The 21,406-nt window shown below is 40.2% G+C and overlaps 1 protein-coding gene across 1 annotated transcript in view; it reads right to left on the minus strand.

Annotated features, from left to right (window-relative positions):
* The window catches only part of samd4a (sterile alpha motif domain containing 4A), a 218,707-nt gene that overhangs the window by 88,450 nt on the left and 108,851 nt on the right, over positions 1-21,406 (minus strand). The gene's annotated exons all lie outside the window — the stretch shown is intronic.

Below are 21,406 nucleotides of genomic sequence, written 5' to 3' on the forward strand. Positions count from 1 at the left end.
AGATCATGAAAAAAATTACAGAACAACATATTAGCTTTAAAAAACAAGGACGTCAAAATGACGCAAAGCCAATCACACCATCAACCTCAACGCAATGCTGCAAAGTCATACTGCTAAATCTGCTGGCAGAGTCCAAAGCCCTATCCTGTCAATCTGAGTCGCAGGCTTACAAGGAGATGTCAACCGCTCAGGTCAATAGCTCTGAAAAGCCGCACAGAGGAGACAAAACCATCATTTACTGTTTGTATGAGGAAATGCCTGAGTGTTGACTGTCCACTCCAGTTCGTTCTGTCCATAACCAATTACACTAATAACCAACCACAATCATACTATGTCTAAACCCTTTGTCGACACATTCACTAAGTGACTCAATAAATCATGTTATATATATTTGCTGTGTGGTAGCCAAGCGGTCACCACACTTGCCTCCAAAACAGAAGGTTCCTAGTTCAAGACCACCCGTATAATGTGGAGTTGTGTGTGGAAGGGTATATGGCTTAAACGTTGTGCCAAATCAACATGTCGCTGTGGTAACCAACAAAAAGAGAGAAGCTTAAGGAAGTTAGGTTTTCCCCAACACACACACACAGGAAAGAGAGCATGCCATCAGGGGTTTCATTAATGCCACGTTCACACCGGGCGCGACGCAAGCGACAGCAGTGACAGGTTGCAATGTAATCCCTATGGAAGGAGGTGTTGTGGCGCCAAGCCATGGAACACGACGCAATGGACGCGAATGAAGCGACATGAGTGAAGCGATTTTGAGTGATTAGCGCATTTGTGGCGTGATATTGCGTCACGTCGCTTTGCCCTCCTCCCCAAGTTGAAAAATGTGAACTTTTTCATCTTGTCGCGCTGTGATGACTAATCAGGGACTGGATATGTAGTGACGTGAGATGTCTGGAGTTTGAGTTGGATGTGAACATGTCCTGTCTCTGGTAGCCAGCCTGTGAGCAGGACTTATGTTCCTTTTGTCCTTTATTTCACAATTATGACAGAGGAAGAGCGAGCAGTAGCCCCACAGCAGCGGAGAGTCTTTTTTGTGTCACATGTGCGCGTGAGCGAATCGTCCGTGAAGATTATTTTATTTATTAACTACACAGATGTATAATAAAACAAATGGTGACTGGTTTATAAATACAATTTTGACCAAGTTTGGGGGAAGAGAGAGGAGCAGCCCCGCAGCAGGGGCAGTGGAGTTTTTTTTTTTTTTTTTATTATTGTTCACATGTGCGCACATGAACGGGACAGGAGGTCCTCAAACTGGGTCCTGTAGAGGCAGAAGGACTGCTGAAAGCGGCCGTCATCCAGACGCAGCTCCTGCAGCAAATAATGATACTCCCCGAATTGGGAACATCTCGTGAGGATGTTGTGAACCCAGGGACGGCACCGCTGGTGATGTTTGTTTCCACAACAATTAAGAGCACAGCAACTCACTCCGTGTGATCAAGGTCCGCCATGTTAACTTGACTGACAACTGGAGCTGGCGAGCGGAATGGAAGCTCCTCCTATTTGATGACGCACTGGGGGCGAATTTTCGCAGCGAAAGCAAAGCGACACAACGGGCGATGGTGGCGCCAATTTGTGGCTCTGGTTGCACCTGGTGTGAACGCGGCAGACAGAAAATTGAAGTTGGAATGAAAAAAGTAACAGTTGCACAATTTTTCTTAGGGTCAACAACAATTAAAAATAATAAAAAATGCCTGGTGCCTTTCCAGAACCAAAACAATAAAATGGTAAAAAAAAAAAAAAAAAAAAGAATAAGGCTGTAACATGAAGTGTGGAGCAAGTGAAGCGCTGTGAATATTTTCTGGATGCACTGTACATTCAGGTCCATATTGCAAGGATTTGGACAAAAGCAATTTGTCATTTTGCCTTCAACATGTTCATGTTCAGTCTAATTTGCTTGATATGTTAATTTCTAAATTATTTAACGATACCGAGTATGTTTTGTAATAAGTACTGTTCATAAACATTCGCATGACTTGTTCATTCTGATCTCGCTCATCACGTGCCATCCTGCCGTAACACGCCACCACCAGAAACAAATTTTCAGCTGGTGGGAGACACTGTACATTGTATCAAATCTAGTTTTTACAACCAATTTATTCTTGGGAAGGAGATTAATATGAAGGGCAAGAGACAATGAACTAGTTAAGGCCCATCTAAATTTTAGGAAACAATACCAATTAAAAGTTACAGAGAAAATAAGGTGGCAGCTGTTCAGAAACAGTAGAAGAAATGAGTGAGTGAGTGTGTGTGTGTGTGTGTGGGGGGGGGGGGGGGACTCAGCTCAGTTCCAGAAATGACGTAATTCTTCATTCCTCTGAATGAGGCAAGTCTTGCTCCGTCAGAGAACAGGAATTGTTCTATGATCATAAAAATGATGAGAAAGCATATGGACACCCTTCACAAAAGGATTTCTGAAATGTTTCCATCTATGGATTCAAATATTCATTTTAGTTTATTCAAGGAGCAAACATTTTTCCTATAACTGATTTCCTCCCCCCACGTACTTTAAATCTTCAGCTCAGTTGTGACTAGTTTAACCTGTTTTACAACACAATGGAAAGTTTTTGTCTTGGCAATGCAGATACTGAATAAATATGATACCTTCATGGCAGATGTCCCCATGAATCCACTTTTTTGTAATAAAGCATATTTGATCCTGAAAACACAGTAAAATTTTAATTTGCATACACTGATGGAAACATCTCAGACACCCTTTTTTAAGGATATCCTAATATTTTCTCAACATTTTACAATCATGGAACAATTCCTGTTCTCTGACAGACCAACACTTGCTTCATTCAGAGGAATAAAGGATTAAATCATTACTGGAACTGAGCCGTGTACCACTCCCACCCACATATTTTTTATATTATAGAATATACATACATACATACATAGTTCTTTTAACTTCTATGTTTTTCACTCGAGGTCACCGGATTCCATTTCAAATTATTGTATTTAAAGCTGCCTCAAGGCGCGCAAGACAAGTAAGGTCTCGCCTTACTATACCCCCTTGAACAAGCACACAGGTGACAGTGGTAAGGCAAACTCCCTCTGATGATAGGATGCCCTTCCTGATGCAACTTCACATTACATGGAATAGGCAGGAGTGTTTTTGAACTGGGAACCATCCCCTGTGGTAACAGGGGCACTAACCGCTTTGCCACCATGTTGATATATGTAAAGATATAGATAAATGCGTGTACACACGCACACACAGAGAGACAGACACTAAAGCTGGAAATGAAAAAAATAATGCAAGCAAGATTTTTTTTTTTTTTTTTTTTCCCATCAGTTCTACAAGTTAGTGATGCAAACATGAAAAACTGCTGTGACCCATTTATTAACCTTGAACCCACATCAGAGAAAGACATCATGAGCTATGCTAAATGTGGCCTCAATACATTTTAACAGATTACAAATAAATATTTGAAAAGTTCCACGTAATAGAGCTGAAAAATGTAAAGTGAATAAAGTGGGATCACACTCTTTTTGAATTTCATATTTAAGGACTACAATCAGCACAGAGTCTGAACGTATGTATGTTGCTTGTATCGTATTCGAGATAAGAAGTTACTTGAGGCTGACTGGTTTTCCTCAAGGTTCAAAGGTCAAGGTGTCAGTCTTGGAACAGGTTCCCTCATGACAAATAGGCTTGGAGTCTATATGGTTACTCACAGACAGGTCAAGCACTGGTTGAAACAAACCAACGGTTAAAAGAAGCACTTGGCTCCCCAAACAGACGCAGACTGTGTATCCAGTAACAGTCAGTCAGACAGAGAGAGTAACAGTATGAAGTAAAGAATTACTCACACACATCAAGTTCAGGAAACCTTAATCAGTACAGTATTTTAGTAAAAGTTACAGTTCAACAGATCAGCCCACAATTCCAAATGTCGCATCAATCACAGGACATGTACGGTGCATTCTGCAAAATATTCACAGCGCTTCACCCTTTTCCACATTTTGTTACAGCCCTATTCCAAAATGGAGTACATTACAAAAAACATTTTGTCCCCACAAAATTCTATTCACAACACCCCCCCCCCCCCCCCATAATAACAAAACGACAAAAAAAGTCTTATTTTTGGGGGGAAAAAAAAGAAAAAAGAAATTACATGTACATAAGTCTTCACGGCCTTTGCTCAGTACTTTGTTGATGCACCTTTGGCAGCAATTGCAGCCTCAAGTCTTCTTGAATATGATGCTACAAGATTGACGCACCTATCTTCGGAAAGCTTTGCCAATTCCTCTTTGCAGAACCTCTCAAGCTCCATCAGGTTGGATGGGGAGCGCTGGTGGATTGGTGGATTGCTGCAGAAATGGTTGTCCTTCTGGAATGTATTCCTCTCTCCACAGATAAACTACTAATTGTGAGAATCTACTGAATCTACTGGTACTTTGTTTCCCATGTAACAATAAGAAATATACTCAAAACCTGGATTAATCTTTTTAGTCACATAGCACTACTATTATTCTGAACACTACTGTATGTGGAGTTTGTTATTTCATTGACTACTAATGCGTCAGAACATGTTCATCTTGAAGACGAGTTTGTTCAGAATCAGCTACTTATCACAAATCGATTGACTATTTTGTTAACTTCTCTTACGGTCTGTGGTCAATGCATTTTCCTCTAGAAGATGAGCGTCCGTTCACTTCAATGAGACTGCTCCGAACAGTTTTTTCCCCATTGCCTCCAAACTGAAAGGTCACTGAATAAATGCCACATTTTTGACCTGCTCCCAGACGCAGAGCATCTCTGGGGGTGAATGGAGCTGTGGGCGGGCCTGGACGCTGGATTTTCGCACAATGATTGGACGATCAGTCAAAAGGCTAAATCCCATTTTGAGATATAGGAATGCCAGAATTAATTTGCACATTTTTGCATATTTATGCATTTTTTAATTTATGCCAAAGTGTTTTGCATGCACTATTAATCAGTCTGTTTTAAAGGCACACGTTAGATATCATATGTTTATACAGTGCCACCAAACTTACAAAAAAACAAACAACTAAAAAACTTTGTACCACAGCCAAACAAAATGAGTCAAACTCTGTGGAAAGACAATAGAAACTGGTGATTTGGATGCAGGAACATTCACACATCGCAGGTATCAGGTACCGGATTAGATGTTGTGTGAGAAGCTCCACGTGAGTTACTCTCTGCTTCGTTCTTAGGTAAGTTAGTGTTTAAGGTCATCGCACGTTATTTAACGTCCCTGTTTGCAGCACAACATCAAAGTATGTAATGTAAGTAAGTAATGATTGCAAGTCTATCCGGGCACATGTGGTAATAATTATTGGTTGCTGGTGTATTTATTAATGAAAATTAGTGACGAAGTAACTGAAACGTTTTGAACCACTGAATCAATATGAAGCAGCATTTTGAAGCTTTTGATACAATTAGAAATGGTGACAACTGCTGGCCAATCTTGAACATAACATTTCCTTAGAACAATAAAGCACAAGATGTCAAACAGTCAGGCTCTGTTATGTATGTTGTGCTCCTTAAAATTTTTGACTATTTTTGTTTAAAAAAAAACAATATACTTGTGTTATAATCCCTGAAGCAGTATTCCCAAGGGACTAATAAAGTTATATCTAAACCAATCTAATGTTGATTGTGCCATTATAAAATATTCTACATAATGGAGATTTATATAACAGCTGAGTGGATCCTGGTCATTTGATTGGTGCTTTGTATGTCGTATGACATGGATGAATTCATTCCATTCGTGTTGCATTGCATTTAGAGTGCAAATTGGTTCCGTACGTTTGGTACCATGCACTCTGCAAGCAAACACAAAATAAAATTCACTCTGCTGTCTGTCTGGAGGCTGTTGGAATGAAAAGCTGGACTATTTTTTTCCCAATGCACTGAGAATGTAAACAGTCTTTTTTTGTGCGAATGTGCAGGGGGCAACGACTACAGAGACATGATTTGACTGAGCTAACTGATGCTGCTAATTCTTGTAACACACAAAACAAATCCACTGTGCTGTTTGGAGGCTGTGGCAGGAAGTAGGAATGAAAAGCTGGACTAATTTCTGACGTGATTTTTGATTTTGCTGCACTGAGGTTGTACATAGTCTTTTTTTTGGTAGTACACGCGCACACAAGTGCCGACTCAGTCGCATGCGCGCGACAATGACACGGTGATTTGACTGAGCTAACTGACATTGCTAATTCTTGTAAAACACACACACACACACACTCTCCACTGTAAGCCGTCTGGATGCATGAAGAATTCTTCAGATGAAAAGCTGACGTGATTTTTGGCTGGACTGAGGAACTACACCAAGTCTTTCTTTTTTTTTTATGGAAGTCCGAAGTCAGTGCACAGCATCACTTTACTACACATTACAATTTGGACTTTAGCAGCAGTGACATGCCAAAATGTAAGTCCCTTTTCTGTTTATAAATTAATAAAATGTCAACTGACAAGGATCTATTTTAACCGTTATATAAACAAATAATGTTTTTACGTTCTTTCAATGGAACAAATATTTCATGAGATGAAAGCTAGAACATACCATTCAATGAGGTGAAGGTAACAGTCAGTGCCTGACGTTACATCATGAATATGGATCAGAATGGCTGTCAATCTGTTGTGCATTTTCAGATGCATGCTGGCTTATTTTACGTTTATCAGCTTTATCAGGACTCACACAAGTTAAAGAGTTGAGAGTAATGATTTATAATATGGTAAAGTGTTGACTGGAGTGAGATATGCCCTTTAAGGTCATCTTCCTGTCAAACTCATACTGTACCTCCTCTACAACAAATACAAATGGGCAACTACAAGGTGGGTATTGAACAGTGATGCATATGTGGGTATCCTCCTCCTGTGGAACATGCTCATGATTTGAGCAAAACGATCAGTTATAGTTGAGTTGGGGAGGTGATGGTCTAGCGGTTAAGCATTGGGCTTGAGACCAGAGAATCCTTGGTTCAAATCCCAGTCTGACTGGAAAATCACTAAGGGCCCTTGTGCAAGGTCCTTAATCCCCTAGTTGCTCCCGGTGTGTAGTGAGCGCCTTGTATGGCAGCACCCTGACATTGGGGTGAATTGGCACTATTGTAAAGTAGGGCTGCAGCTATCGATTATTTTAGTATTATTTATTATCGAGTATTCTATCGATTAATTGAGTAACCGGGTGAAAAGTACTTTTGCATTTTTAAACAACATCAATAGTCCAGGGCTCTCGCTAAGCAATGGCATTGTGTGTTACCCAAAAAAGCGAAAATTAAAAAGCGAAACAATCAGTGCGAGTCTGAGCAAAATGCAGAAGAAGAGTGGACTTTTGCTGAGAGGATCTTCTTTCAGAGACTGTCAGTGTGACCAGGAATGGAGCTGTAACTCGCCCGGTGTGAGGGGACAGCAACCAGCCGCCGGGCGAATAGCCACTCCCCACATAGAGCGGACGTGTGTTTTTTAAAAATAAAACACACTGCTTCACTTTAAATGCTTTAAATAAGTTATTTCAGTTGTTGCTATTACAGTTTTTCTGTAATTATTGTATGGCTTTTGCCTCACAATATAAAGCGCCTTGGGGCAACTGTTTGTTGTGATTTGGCGCTATATAAATAAAATTGATTTGATTTATTTCAGATGATCAGCGTGGGCAGTCTTTTTCTTAAAAGGCTTTATTTTACTCTGTGTCGCATTGGAAAGCTGTAGCCTTTGGCGCTAAATTGATTAGCGTTTACACGGCATATGCACATGCTCTACTCTTCCTCTGTTTTTTTCTGGGGATGTTACAGTGCCACACAGGCCTGGCATATGTACTGCAATGTTAAATGGAGCTTCGAGGCACAGAATTTGCCTAGAACATTTTCTGTAATTGAATTATTCGAGTTACTCGACTAATTGTTTCAGCCCTCCCTTTGAGCATCTGATGCAGATGGAAAGGTGAAAATATAAAAAAAAATGCAGTTAATCTTTAGAATTTGCACAAATCCCATTACATGCCACCTATAAATACTGGCCAGGATCAGCACAACAGTTCATGCACGCTGGATATCCAGTGAAGTCCATTTCAGACACATCGCTCTGATCACAAGACACAAATGACAGTGGCAGAAAGAATGCGATTGTTTTAGCTCATTTGTTACACACTGCTTATGGGCACAACACAATCACATATGTGGAGACTTGTTAGACACATGATTCCTCTCAATCTAATTATAGAAGGGTCAACAGCACACAAATCCACAACACGGCAGCAAGCAGAATGGATAAGGCCAGCTGAGTGGTTCACAGAGGGGACACATTAACTCTTAATCTCATACTGACAATGAGAAAACACTTTCAAGAGAGGAGACGGTGTGTGTGTTTTTCAGACACTGATATATTACTTTGTGGAACAGAACAATTCACCCAGTAATGTTCAGTAGATCAGCTTTCTTTCTCTATTAAGATTATCCAACATGTATCAGCTGTTTTTACAGAATATTCCGTTAAAAAAGAAATCATCCACTGAAATTTCTTTTCCCATCAGCTTCTGTGCATGTCAAAATAATTAAAACTAAGTAGAATTGAATGTTGTAATATTTATGTTTAGTTACATATGAAGAGTTCAGATTAAACCCAGTAAGTCTAAAACCACAATTCGTTTTGCTGAGGCCAGCATATACATACAGTAGCTACTTTGGCAACGAACAGCATGCAAAATGTTACAGAATTTGAATGTATGGTTTCATTGTATTTATGGAAATTTGTGCATTTTCCTTTCAATCACCATTTTAAAATGCATTTTTCAAAACAGACTTACTGGGTTTTGTTGGTATTTCTGTATTGAGATTCAGTATTTTTAAGCAGGCGTTTTGTGTAACAGTAGAATCCTGCACCCTCCACCCTCTCATACAGTAGTGTTCAGAATAATAGTAGTGCTATGTGACTAAAAAGATTATTCCAGGTTTTGAGTATATTTCTTATTGTTACATGGGAAACAAGGTACCAGTAGATTCAGTAGATTCTCACAAATCCAACAAGACCAAGCATTCATGATATGCACATTATTAAGGCTATGAAATTGGGCTATTAATAAAAAAAAAGTAGAAAAGGGGGTGTTCACAATAATAGTAGCATCTGCTGTTGACGCTACAAACTCAAAACTATTATGTTCAAACTGTTTTTTTTAGCAATCCTGTGAATCACTAAACTAGTATTTAGTTGTATAACCACAGTTTTTCATGATTTCTTCACATCTGCGAGGCATTAATTTTGTTGGTTGGAACCAAGATTTTGATCGTTTACTAGTGTGCTTGGGGTCATTGTCTTGTTGAAACACCCATTTCAAGGGCATGTCCTCTTCAGCATAAGGCAACATGACTTCAAGTATTTTGACATATCCAAACTGATCCATGATACCTGGTATGCGATATATAGGCCCAACACCATAGTGGGAGAAACATGCCCATATCATGATGCTTGCACCACCATGTTTCGCTGTCTTCACTGTGAACTGAGGCTTGAATTCACAAACTGTCTGTGGCCCTTGGACCCAAACTCTCATTAGTCCACAAAATATTCCTCCATTTCTCTTTAGGCCAGTTGATGTGTTCTTTGGCAAATTGTAACCTCTTCTGCACATGTCTTTTATTTAACAGAGGGACTTGCGGGGGATTCTTGCAATAAATTAGCTTCACACAGGCGTCTTTGACTGTCACAGCACTTACAGGTAACTCCAGACTGTCTTTGATCATCCTGGAGCTGATCAATGGGTGAGCCTTTGCCATTCTGGTTATTCTTCTATCCATTTTGATGGTTGTTTTCCGTTTTCTTCCACGTGTCTGTTTTTTTGTCCATTTTAAAGCATTGGAGATCATTGTAGATGAACAGCCTATAAATTTTTGCATCTGCGTATAGGTTTTCCCCCTCTCCAATCAACTTTTTAATCAAACTACGCTGTTCTTCTGAGCAATGTCTTGAATGTCCCATTTTCCTCAGGCTTTCAAAGAGAAAAGCATGTTCAACAGGTGCTGGCTTCATCCTTAAATAGGGGACACCTGATTCACACCAGTTTTGTTTGGGATTTCTTATAATCATGAACAACAACAGCCGCAACACTACGTGGCTCCAAATACCCAACAACAGGCAAACATCATCCTCTTTAAAAGGTACAACTTTGCATTTTAACACCACAACTGCTTTTTTCAACCCAACTTTAACAAGATCACTACAACAACAGGAAGAATAATAAATATAAGTAATAAAATTAAATAAAACAATTAACAGAGGTCCTTGCTCTCCTGTCACAGCATTAGAGTAAAGTCCTCCTCTGACCACTACAATATGGCCAAAGCAGCTCCTGATGTCAGGATACACTCATGGCTCTTGTATAACCTGGCCAGATCACCATAGCAGCGTGTGCTGCCAACATGGATTGGAACAGGATATGTTCAGAGTTTCACCTTACATTAGTGATAAAATACACCTTGCTTTCATTAAATTTCTCCAAATTGTATAAAATTCTCTTTGGAAAATATTTAGACAATGCAGTGTCACATATGGTAACTGCTGGAGACTATGTGGAGTATTAGCAACCAAAGAACAAGGGGAAACAAAACCAATAGTTGGTCTTTATTTGCAGCAAAGTTCTTTTAGTGCAGATAGTGAAACTGATTATAAAATTAATTATCGTTATCATAATGTCATTTCCATGACATTTTACAATGTCAAGTTGTAAACTGTTCAACTTCAGGCTCAAACAACTTGAGCAATTGTTTGTGTGTTGTGATAAAACATTCTCTCTACTGTACTCGGGTGAAAGCACACACGCCCTTGCATATGCTCCTTGTGTGGTTACTCCTTCTGAACAAAGGTAATTTCAACACAAATCCCTTCACAAATATTATAAATAATCAAATATGATAATATTAATTAGTTACTTAAACCATTCTGAAATACAATTTTATCAGTTCACAGAGACAATACATTTTAAACAGGGCAGCCATAAGAACTAACACTCAATTTTAATTTTGAAATGTTATATTCTCAACATATTGACCTCAAAAGGTGAAAAACATTTTAAATCTGCTGCACTAGATTTAAAGTTTAAGGACCTGGGGTCCAAGGGCAGCTTTACCATACTTTCAATAATTCACCCATTTATGGTGCTTTCATTTAGTATAATGCCCATGTGTTGTACATCAAAATGTTCAGAACAACAACACATACTTTGGCTCTAAAACTGAAATTATGAGTGAACACACACTTATTATCCATGTTGAACTGTGTTGGTGTTAGAAATGTACCAATGTAAATAAAAAATTATTTTGCTTAAGAAAATAAACCCTCCAGGTGTTATTCCACAGTGATTTTCAAAAAAAAAAAAGAAAAGCGTTTTCAGGTCAACAGGATTGTTCTTTTAGAATTTATGGGCCTTTACTTGTGCATTTTGAGTAAGGATGTGTCACAGAAGACACTACAACTGAGTGGAGCCTCTCACAACAGATAGAGAAAGAAGACAGACCATGTGACAGTCTCTGGCCTCTAGGATTGCTTGTGAGTCAAAGATTGTATAGAAGAAAGATCAGTTTTATAGATGAGAATTTGTAGTTTCAGGAAGTGGTTGAATAAAGTCTCGGATGGTCCCACTCTGATCTATTAATACGATCATGATGAAAAGTACATTTAGACACACTGCGTGTCCATGGACCTCAGAGGGGCATTGACAGTCCATAAATTAAAAAAAAAAAAAAAAACCCACACAATTGTATTTAAATACCCAGCATGTAACTGGTCCATTTTGTGTAAGTGAAAGGACGAGTCACACACCCTGTTTTATGGGAACTCATACAAAAAGCCTCAAGCCACCTCACACGAAGAAAGCCAGGGTGCACTGTGGAGCACAGCCTTCTGGTGTTCCCAAACTGTCTCCCAGCCAGGGAGCTACCCTACTTCACTTTGAGCCCTGACAGGATCCTGTGTACTGAGGGCAACATGGCTGTGAAATGATGAACGTGTGAATACATCAACTAATTTCTTTTGGCTTCTTCCATTTGCTTGGGGTTGCCAAAGTGGATTCTGTATGGACTGGCATGGTGATTTTACACAAAATTTATTTCTAATGCCCTTCTCGATGCAACTCATGTCTCTCTCTGGGCGAAATTATGTACAAGGCCAATTTGAGATCATTTGCTGATATAGAGTTAAGCTGGATTGTATATGATCGCTAGTATAAGAGAAGGACTTTCACACATGAAACAGTTTCCCATGTGGCTTCCTACAAATTGTAGTCAAATTTCACATCTGTTTAAGAAAATCTTTCTCTATACTGCTCCACTGTGAAGCTGTATAAGTGGTGAAGCAACAAGCAAAACTCCACCTCAAAACTACAGAATAAGCTGAAAACCTCCATCTGCTGTTTGAGCTTAGTTCATCGCTCATGCTCATACTTGAGTTTGGGACTCTGGCGAGGGTGGTGGCATACTCCCCCTCTATCTCTGCTTCAACCTTCAAAGTCCCTACTTCACCGGACTGTGAATTCTTCTAACTTTATTGGATTAACCATGGAATTGATCAGCTGGTCTAAACGCTATTGACACCATTTTTTTCAACAAGGAAATCAGGGCTGGGGGACCCTGCATGCCCAGATGGAACCTACCCTGCAGGCTGTGTTCGCGACGCCTGGGAGAAATGGTGTGGTGCCTGCTTGGTGCCATTCTATGTGGAGGACATTGAAGATTTATTTATATTTGGTTTTATCGTGGGAGGGCTGGTACCTACTGGTTTATGTGCTGCCCTGATCTACAGGAGAATTGGCAAGAACGGCTGCTACCAGAACCACAACCCCTCACCTGTCCATCATGATTAATGAGTTGGGCAAGGCGATACATCTCAGACAGCATTAACCCTTGAACTCAGATGTAAGTTGGATAACATCTCGATGCAAATGTACGACTTGCAAAGGAAGATGCCATAGACCCGGAATACTCAAATTGGATTTGGTTGGCAGATGTGTTTTCTGTGCTCACCCTAAAAATGGCAGGCTTATCACCCTCTGAAGGTCAAAACGCCCCGCTGTTTTCCTCCAGAAGAATTTCTACAGCCTTGGTGAACATTCGGTCTGCCCTCTTATCTTCTGCCCTCCCCGACAGTCAATCTGATGTTGTCAAGGCAACTCCAGACTGCCCCCCCCCCCTCCCCCTGAACTCACGGCTGTTTTATATTTTCCCTGCATATAAAAAGAAACTGGAATTTTTTTGACTTCACCACACACAATGTTCACCAATATGAAATGTGTGAATTTTTATTTTTTTTGAGCCATGTTATATAAAAGATTAAACCTGCTACATCTTTTCCTCACCTGTGAATCATGTCAAATCACAGGGGAAAAAAAAAAAACATCTTTGAAATGGATTGGATTGTTTTTAATCATTTTAAAAGTAAACTTGGTCAAAAGTCTGAATTAACTATATTTGGCTTAAGGTTCATTCTTTAAACGAATAAATAAATAAATGTCATTTAAAAAATCCATGTAAAACCTTTAAAATTAATATCGGCCCACTCTCCTGTTGATATCCACCTGGTCTAGATTTAAATTCTGTCCTTGAGTTGATGGTGATTTGCACGTTCACATTGCTTAACAACAACACAGGTTCAATGAGATAGAAATGTGTAAGAATTATACTTCACCTTTTTTTCCTCTCTTCAAAAGTACTATAGGAATAACATGAGACAGGAGTACATGTATGTCCCAATAAGCATCCGCAATGTTCCCGAGGCTACTGGAAGAAAGTAAACCGAAAGAAAAGGTGGTGGAGCCAAAGAGCTTTTTGTGTCGCCACTCTGACGGGGTAAGCTGCCACAAGTACTCCAGTCTCTCTCCTCTTCCTATATGTGGCCCTCTTACTGTTGGCACTATGTATAGGACTTCACGGGCCCCGTTTAAAATAGGTGCCCAGCTAACGTTACAAGGTCCAGTCCCTAAATATTAGCCATTTTCCCTAAATACAGTCTCCCACAAAGGATGCCTTACAAGGGAAAGAAATAGGTGGTATGTGCTGTAGTGGCTTGGGTTGAGATCATATGGGGGGTGTTAACATCATGTTCTACAAGTAGCATCCAGGTTGAGGTGGCTGGACAATATACTCCTGTAGCCATCATTATAACTACGGACAAATGAGTGTCCAGGCAAGGGGAATCTGGAGACGCGATCGTCAATTGAGAGTAGAACAAGTGCAGTGTTTGTAAAAAATAACTGCATTTATTAACAACGTACATATAGAGCGCATCCGGAAAGTATTCAGAGCGCTTCACTTTTTCCACATTTTTTTTAAATTACAGCAGTATTTCAAAATGAATTAATAGTTTTTTCCCTAAAAAATTGTAAACACACCCCATAATGACAATGTGAAAAAGTTTGAGATTTTTGCAAATCTATTAAAATAAAAATAAAAAAAGAATCACATGTACATAAGTATTCAGTTCCATCCTGTTTCCACTGATCATCCTTGAAATGTTTCTACAGTTTAATTGGAGTTCACCTGGGGTAAATTCAGTTGATTGGACATAATTTGGAAAGACACACCTGTCTACATATAAGGTCCCATAGTTGACAGTGCATGTCAGAGCACAAACCAAGCATGAAGTCAATGGAAATATCTGTAGACCTCCGAGACAGGATTGTCTCGAGGCACAAATTGGGGAAGGGTACAGAAACATTTCTGCTGCTTTGAAGGTCCCACTGAGCACAGTGGCCTCCATCATCAATAAATGGAAAAAGTTCTGAAATACCAGGATTCCTCCTAGAGCTGGCCGCCCTTCTAAACTGAGCGAGGCCTTAGGTGAGGTGATGAGTGGGGCGTGACAGTCTTGGCCTCAGATCAGACACAATTCAACCTGCATCAACCATCTTCCACCACACCTTGGGAGAGCCATTCTGGAATGTCTTCTTGGAGCACTGTTTGGATCTGTGAAAAGGACTGATCGGGGCTGTCATTGCACTTGGTGCAGATTTGGACTCTGAGTAAATATGGCTCCTACTCTTTTGTTTGGGTAGGGTTTAAGCAGTGTTAAGTTTATAAGCAGCTCAGTTTGATACTTTTGCTATTTGTTTGTTCTTGTAAAGTTTTATTAAATTTCCAACTCCGAATTCAATTTGCTGTTGATTTGTCCATAACACAGACCTCCAGCATTCCTCTGTGGAGAGAGGAGAACCTTCCAGAAGGACAACCATCTCTGCAGCAATCCACCAATCAGGCCTGTATGGTAGAGTGGCCAGATGGAAGCCACTCCTTAGGAAAAGGGACATGGCAGCCGACCTGGAGTTTGCCAAAAAGCACCTGAAAGACTCTCAGACCATCAGAAACAAAATTCTCTGGTCTGATGAGACAAAGATTGAACTCTTTGGCATGAATGCCAGGCTTCATGTTTGGAGGAAATCAGGCACAGCGAATGCCTGCAGGTAAGCATGGCAGTGGCAGCATCGCGCTGTGGGGATGTTCTTCAGTGGCAGGAACTGGGAGACTAGTCAGGATTGAGGGAAAGATGAATGCAGCAATGTACAGAGACACCCTGGATGAAACCTGCTCTTGATTGCAAACTGGGGTGACTGTTCATTTCAGCAGGACACTAACCCAACATATCAAAGTAGTGGCTTCAGGACAATTCTGTGAATGTCCTTTAGTGTCCCAGCCAGAGCCCAGACTTGAATCCGATTGAACATCTCTGGAGAGATCTGAAAATGGCTGTGCACTGACGCTCCCCATCTAACCTGATGGAGCTTGAGAGGTGCTGCAAAGAGGAATGGACAAAACTGCCCAAAGATAGGTGCACCAAGCTTGTGGCATCATACTCAAGAAGACTTGAGGCTGTAATTGCTGCCAAAGATGCATCAAAGAAGCACTGAACAAAGGGTGTGGATACTTATACACGTGCGATTTCTTAGTTTATTTTTTTTTTTTCCAATATAAATTTGCAAAAATTAAAAAAAAAAAAAATCATGCTGTCATTATGGTGTGTTGTGAGTAGAATTCTGAGGGAAAAAATTAATTTACTTTGGAATAAGGCTGTAACATAACACGTGGAAAAAGAAAAGAGCTGTGAACACTTTCGAGAAGCACCATACTTAACCTTGATCTATCAAATATTAAATTCCTGAGAGAAAGAATATCATACTGTCAATGCAGTTATGATATGGTATATCTTTGTGTACTACAGCACCACATTACGGTTTACCTCCACCAAGGCAAACCGTTTAGTGCCTCCCCCCATTCAAGTTTGTTGGTTTTGTTTAGTTTCCGAGTGGTATCACACGTAACTGCAGACTAGTGCCATGTGTCATACATTCACAAACCATAAATTATCTGGACAACAGTTCCAAATTGTCTGTGGTGTACTCAAAAGCATGTATTTTTATATTTTTTAATTCTGATTACAGCAGCATCTACTCACGTTGTCCTTCAATCCTCTGCCGGTGACTCAGGTAACTGAAGTGAAGAAATCCGGAGAGGTTTTGTGCAGGAATAAAGCTGCTAAAGGGATCTTCCTTGGAACAGTGAGCAAGGCTTTAGATGTGCCTTTATTTATAAACCCTCAGCTGTTTCGTTCATCTCACAGAAAAAAAACAGCCCTTGCATTCTTGTCTGGAAATATCCCACTCTGACCATAGTTATGTTCAATTTCAACAACCCAGCCCTCCTCTGTCTGTGTTGTCTTTCCCCTCATACAGTGTCTGTAGTTACTCGGCAGCCTGTTCAGCGTGTAGTTAGGTTGACAAGCGTTAATATCCCCCAAGTATCGATGACAGTTTGTGCGTTCAGGATGTATTTAGGTAATGCAGTTAAGGATGTAATGTTTTCCGTTTCTGAGCATGTTTTGCAGGATAATAAAAAATTAATGATTATTCACCAAGCGTCATGGGACTTAGGTCAGATCCAGACACACCTCTGCCAGCTGTGTGCAGGGCTGTGACTGTTCAACAAAAACAGAAGAGCCTTTTACATATAAATGACGAGTGGGGATTTTTCATATAACATTTAATTTAGTAAACAAAGGGCGGCGGCACGGTGGTTTAGTGGTGAGCACTGCTGCCTCACAGCACGAAGGTCCTGGGGTCACTTCCTGCCTGGATCTTTCTGTGTGGAGTTTTGCATGTGCACATGGGTTCCCTCTGGGTGCTCTGGCTTCCTTCCACTCTCAAAGACATGCAGGTTAGATGAATTGGTTAATCTAAATTGACAGAAGGTGTGAGTGAGAGTGTGATAGTTTGTCTATATGAGGCCCTGCGATAAACTGGCCTCCTGTCCAGGGTGTACCCCACCTCATGCACTATGACTGTTGGGATAGGCTCCAGCCCCCCCCATGACCCTTGATAGGAGTAAGTGGGTAAAAAAAAGTGAGTCACATTGAGACTGCTGCATTTCAGCTGCTCACGAGACCAAAAAGTGTTACTGCTGTGGTAATATGTTGCAGAAATGACCTCAATTTAACCATTCAATATTTTTATCTCAGCAGAACAAAACTCATACAGTACTATTACAAAGTAATAATAATCAGCAACCCAAAAAAAGTGAGTTGCACTTTAGAAATATAACACAATGCTAAAATACCATCGGCCGTATGACCACTGTGTTCTGTATAATTTGCAGTTTAAGTAATTATTAGGTTCCAAAAACTGAGTTTGCAGCTGAGTTTTAGAGAAGTTTATGTCTTGCTTGTTTTTGCATATTATATGACAAAGAGGGTTATATTTACACACAAACGACATGAAGTTTCCACCTACTTGAGGTGATGGTCTAGTGGTTAAGGCGTTGGGCTTGAGACCAGAAGATCTTTGGTTCAAATCCCAGCCTGACTGGCAAATCACTAAGGGCCCTTGGGCAAGGCCCTTAATCCCCTAGTTGCTCCCGGTGTGTAGTAAGCACCTTCTATGGCAGCACCCTCACATCGGGGTGAATGTGAGGCATTATTTGTAAAGCGCTTTGAGCATCTGATGCAGATGGAAAAGCGCTATAAATGCAGTCCATTTATTTACCTAGCTAGCAGCATGCGAGTCATCACGCTAACGTCCGTGAGATATGCCATAAACTTAGGTACAGAATGTGACATTTTAACCACTTAAAATACTTTTTACAATATGTCAAGATTAGCCATCTTTGAACTTGTCCAAGGTATGTGTCCAAAGAATGTTCCCTGTGAATTTGAAGACTGGCAGTAACAGAACTGGACTTATGCTGTACACAGACAGACGGACGCCAGGTCCTTCGCAATACCTGATGGTCATATGTGGGCCTCGAGTAAAAAAATCAAAAAAGGAATAAAGGCTAGCTTATCTTAAAGTGACATTTTACTGTGTACACTTGTGAGAGGTCTTACACATAACCATTTCTGTCAACCTGGAAACTGGGTGTAGCTGTGCAGTAACCACTGGGAAGCTCGCAACTTATGTGTCGGGGGATCACTTAAGTACACCCTTATGCTAATATGAATGAAATTGGTCAACTGGTTCTTGTGACATTGCACTAACAAGGGTGGCAATGACAATACCTTGAATATCTCTCTGTGGACTATGAAATTGACCCCAAGGTCATCGTAATCGACTGGCGTCAGGGGGATCACCCAAGTACACCTTAAGCAAAATAAGAATGAAATTGGTAATGGATTCTTGAGATATCACACTAACAAACGAAAAAAAGACATACGGGCAGACGGACAGGCTGATTGCTATTTCCACCCTATCTCATACCAGGGAGATAAAAATTAGGCAGGCTGATGGTCACCTGCTAGTGTACATGCTAATAATTGCTAATGCGGCTAAAGTGGTTGAAGTTTAGAAAGATTATCACCGCTCAGTGTTTATGCTGCGATTTCTTCAGTAAGGTTAAAGGAAGCAAAGCAGCCATGGCTCATGTGGAGAGGTGAAGTGATGCAACACACTTTCATAGTTTGGACAAAGATCAAATAACATGCCAAGAATTAGCTGAAGCACTTACTGCTACAGATGCATGACCTGCAAGACCTACATGCCTGCATGCGACACATCATGCACAACATACATATTACCTGCACTTGGAGAACTGCTGAAAATGCAACTGAATTTCAAAGCAATGCCAAACTGTTATGCAATGCCAACTTTTCCTGTTATAAAATGATATATGAACATGTTGCAAAGTTATACATGAATAGGAATGTTTCCAATTCATGGAACAAAATCAATTAACCCCAGAAAGACTGACTGTCCATCAGGGATGTCGAATTAATGCATCCATAATTGTGGTTACTGACATCGTGAACTCATCCCTAATCAAAATAAGGTTAACCCAGGATTCCTGTTGGCACAGTGGCACAGGATATTCAGGAACAACAGTTTTGTAAACTGTTTTGTCATAGATAAATTTTCTTAATTTATTTTTTACAACACACAAATAAAATAAAGGACATTAATATAAAAATATTAGTGATGTTCTGAGATTATATGGCAAAATTAAGTGTCAATTCTACCAAAAACACCAACGTTTACTAACTTTTTGACATTATCTAGACAGATATGCCATCTAAAATTGTGATGAATGCTAAAAGCACTACTTCTCTCTTCTCTTTTCAATCCACTGCCACCAGAATTGTTTTGAGTTGTCACTGTCATTAGGACTAGGGCAGACATGAACGGCTGTTTTTTCATGAATGAATCCATCAACAATTTTACAAGTTAGCTTAAATCATATGACTAACTTTCCTCTAAAACACTGGTTTCAAAAGCTACCGTCGGCCATCGTCATTATCAGGCTATTTTATAAGATGTGGCCAACTTTTTTGGGCCCTCTCCACAGTACCTCTGCACCAATGCACATAAAGAGGAAACTTGTTTAAGAATTGTGTAAAAGTCTGTCTGAAATACATGATAATCAACTGTTCAACGAAGTGCGACAAAAATTTTCAGTCTAAACCTGAATGTTCATAAACTACAGATTTTGGATCATTTACAACCCCACATCAGAAAATCAGGATCTTGAAAACCGACTTTCAAAAGCAAGGGGGCTTTCGTCAGACTCTCGACTCCTGTACATTGCTGCATTCATCTTTCCCTCAATCCTGACTAGTCTCCCAGCTCCTGCCACTGAAACTTAAGCCTGGGTCCCACTGAATAATGAAGGATGAATAATGAGCACGCAGCATGTTTTCTTTGCTACGTGAGAGTTTCTTCAACTATCGTGGGAGTTTCGTGGCTCTGAGTGGCTCTTAGAGGCATTATCTTCAGTCAAGGAGGCTCCTCTCTGAGCGTGGCAGTAATTTCAAGAAGTTCAAAATTTAGCAACAACAGCACGGTGCAGTTTGTGTACCAGTTACTGCGACGGCTTAGAGACATTTGTGTGGTGCTTACGAGTCTGCTAAAAGCCCATTATCCATGCGCCTGGCAGCTACGCAGGACCTGAGAGGCTATTTTTGGAACGGCTGCTCTCTTGCGCACACAATTCCACCTGCTCTGTGCGCTGGACTCTATATAAAATAATTATTTTGTAGCAGATTAATTATTTTCTGCCAAACCTTGGAAGCTGAAAACACCTCTAATCACTTCTGGAATCACAGAGGATTGTTTCATCTGGACGCTTTTTTCACCTCTCTTCCTGCTCCATGTGGATTTTGAACAGCTTAAGGTAATTATTTTTAATGTTTTTTTTATAGCTGATAAAACAGTTCCTAGCTGTAAAAGTATGTCTGTTGTATGTAAAAGTATGATGATTTAATATCTTGCTAATGGATCACCGCTGCGTGTGTGCACTGAGGCATGACTCATTATGCTTCAAACGAGCATTTTAGGCAGAACGCCAGCTCACTAAAGAGTGATTTTTCAGTCGATTTTGGAAGAACACAAAGTTAAAATTTGGGTGACTGCGTGAAAAATGGAAGTGTGTTTAAAGCCACGGAAGAATGACTCCAGTGAAGCCGCTAAAAGCAGCGCAGAAGATATATATATATATATATTATATATATATTATATATATATATATATATATATATATATATTTTTTTTTTTTTTTTTTTTTTTTTTTCGCACGTCTTTCATTAAAAAAAATCTCCTTTAACAGTGGAATATCCGGATAAATGCTGAAACCGACCTTCTTCTGAAACTTCTCTGTTCTCTCACACGTCCTGGATCAATAGAGCCTGAAATGTGGAGGTTTTCAGCTTGAACAGGCTGACGACGGCGGCTGAGAGCGCTGAGCGATGTCTCGCACCGTGGGAAGTCCTTAAAGCGACAGTATCACCTCAATCTCTCATCAGCCGTTAAAATTTTCACTGAAAACCAGCTAATTTTTCGAACCGTGTCCACTTCGATGTGTCTCACAGGTTTAGAAAAAATTTTGATCAAACAAAGCGCCAGTCTCTCAGCAACTTCTCAGACAAAGGAATTCCGACGAGGGGCTGGACGACTCCTCCCAAAAA

This window comes from Thalassophryne amazonica, chromosome 2 (genome assembly GCF_902500255.1).
Source record: "Thalassophryne amazonica chromosome 2, fThaAma1.1, whole genome shotgun sequence".
Classification (NCBI taxonomy): Eukaryota; Metazoa; Chordata; class Actinopteri; order Batrachoidiformes; family Batrachoididae; genus Thalassophryne; species Thalassophryne amazonica.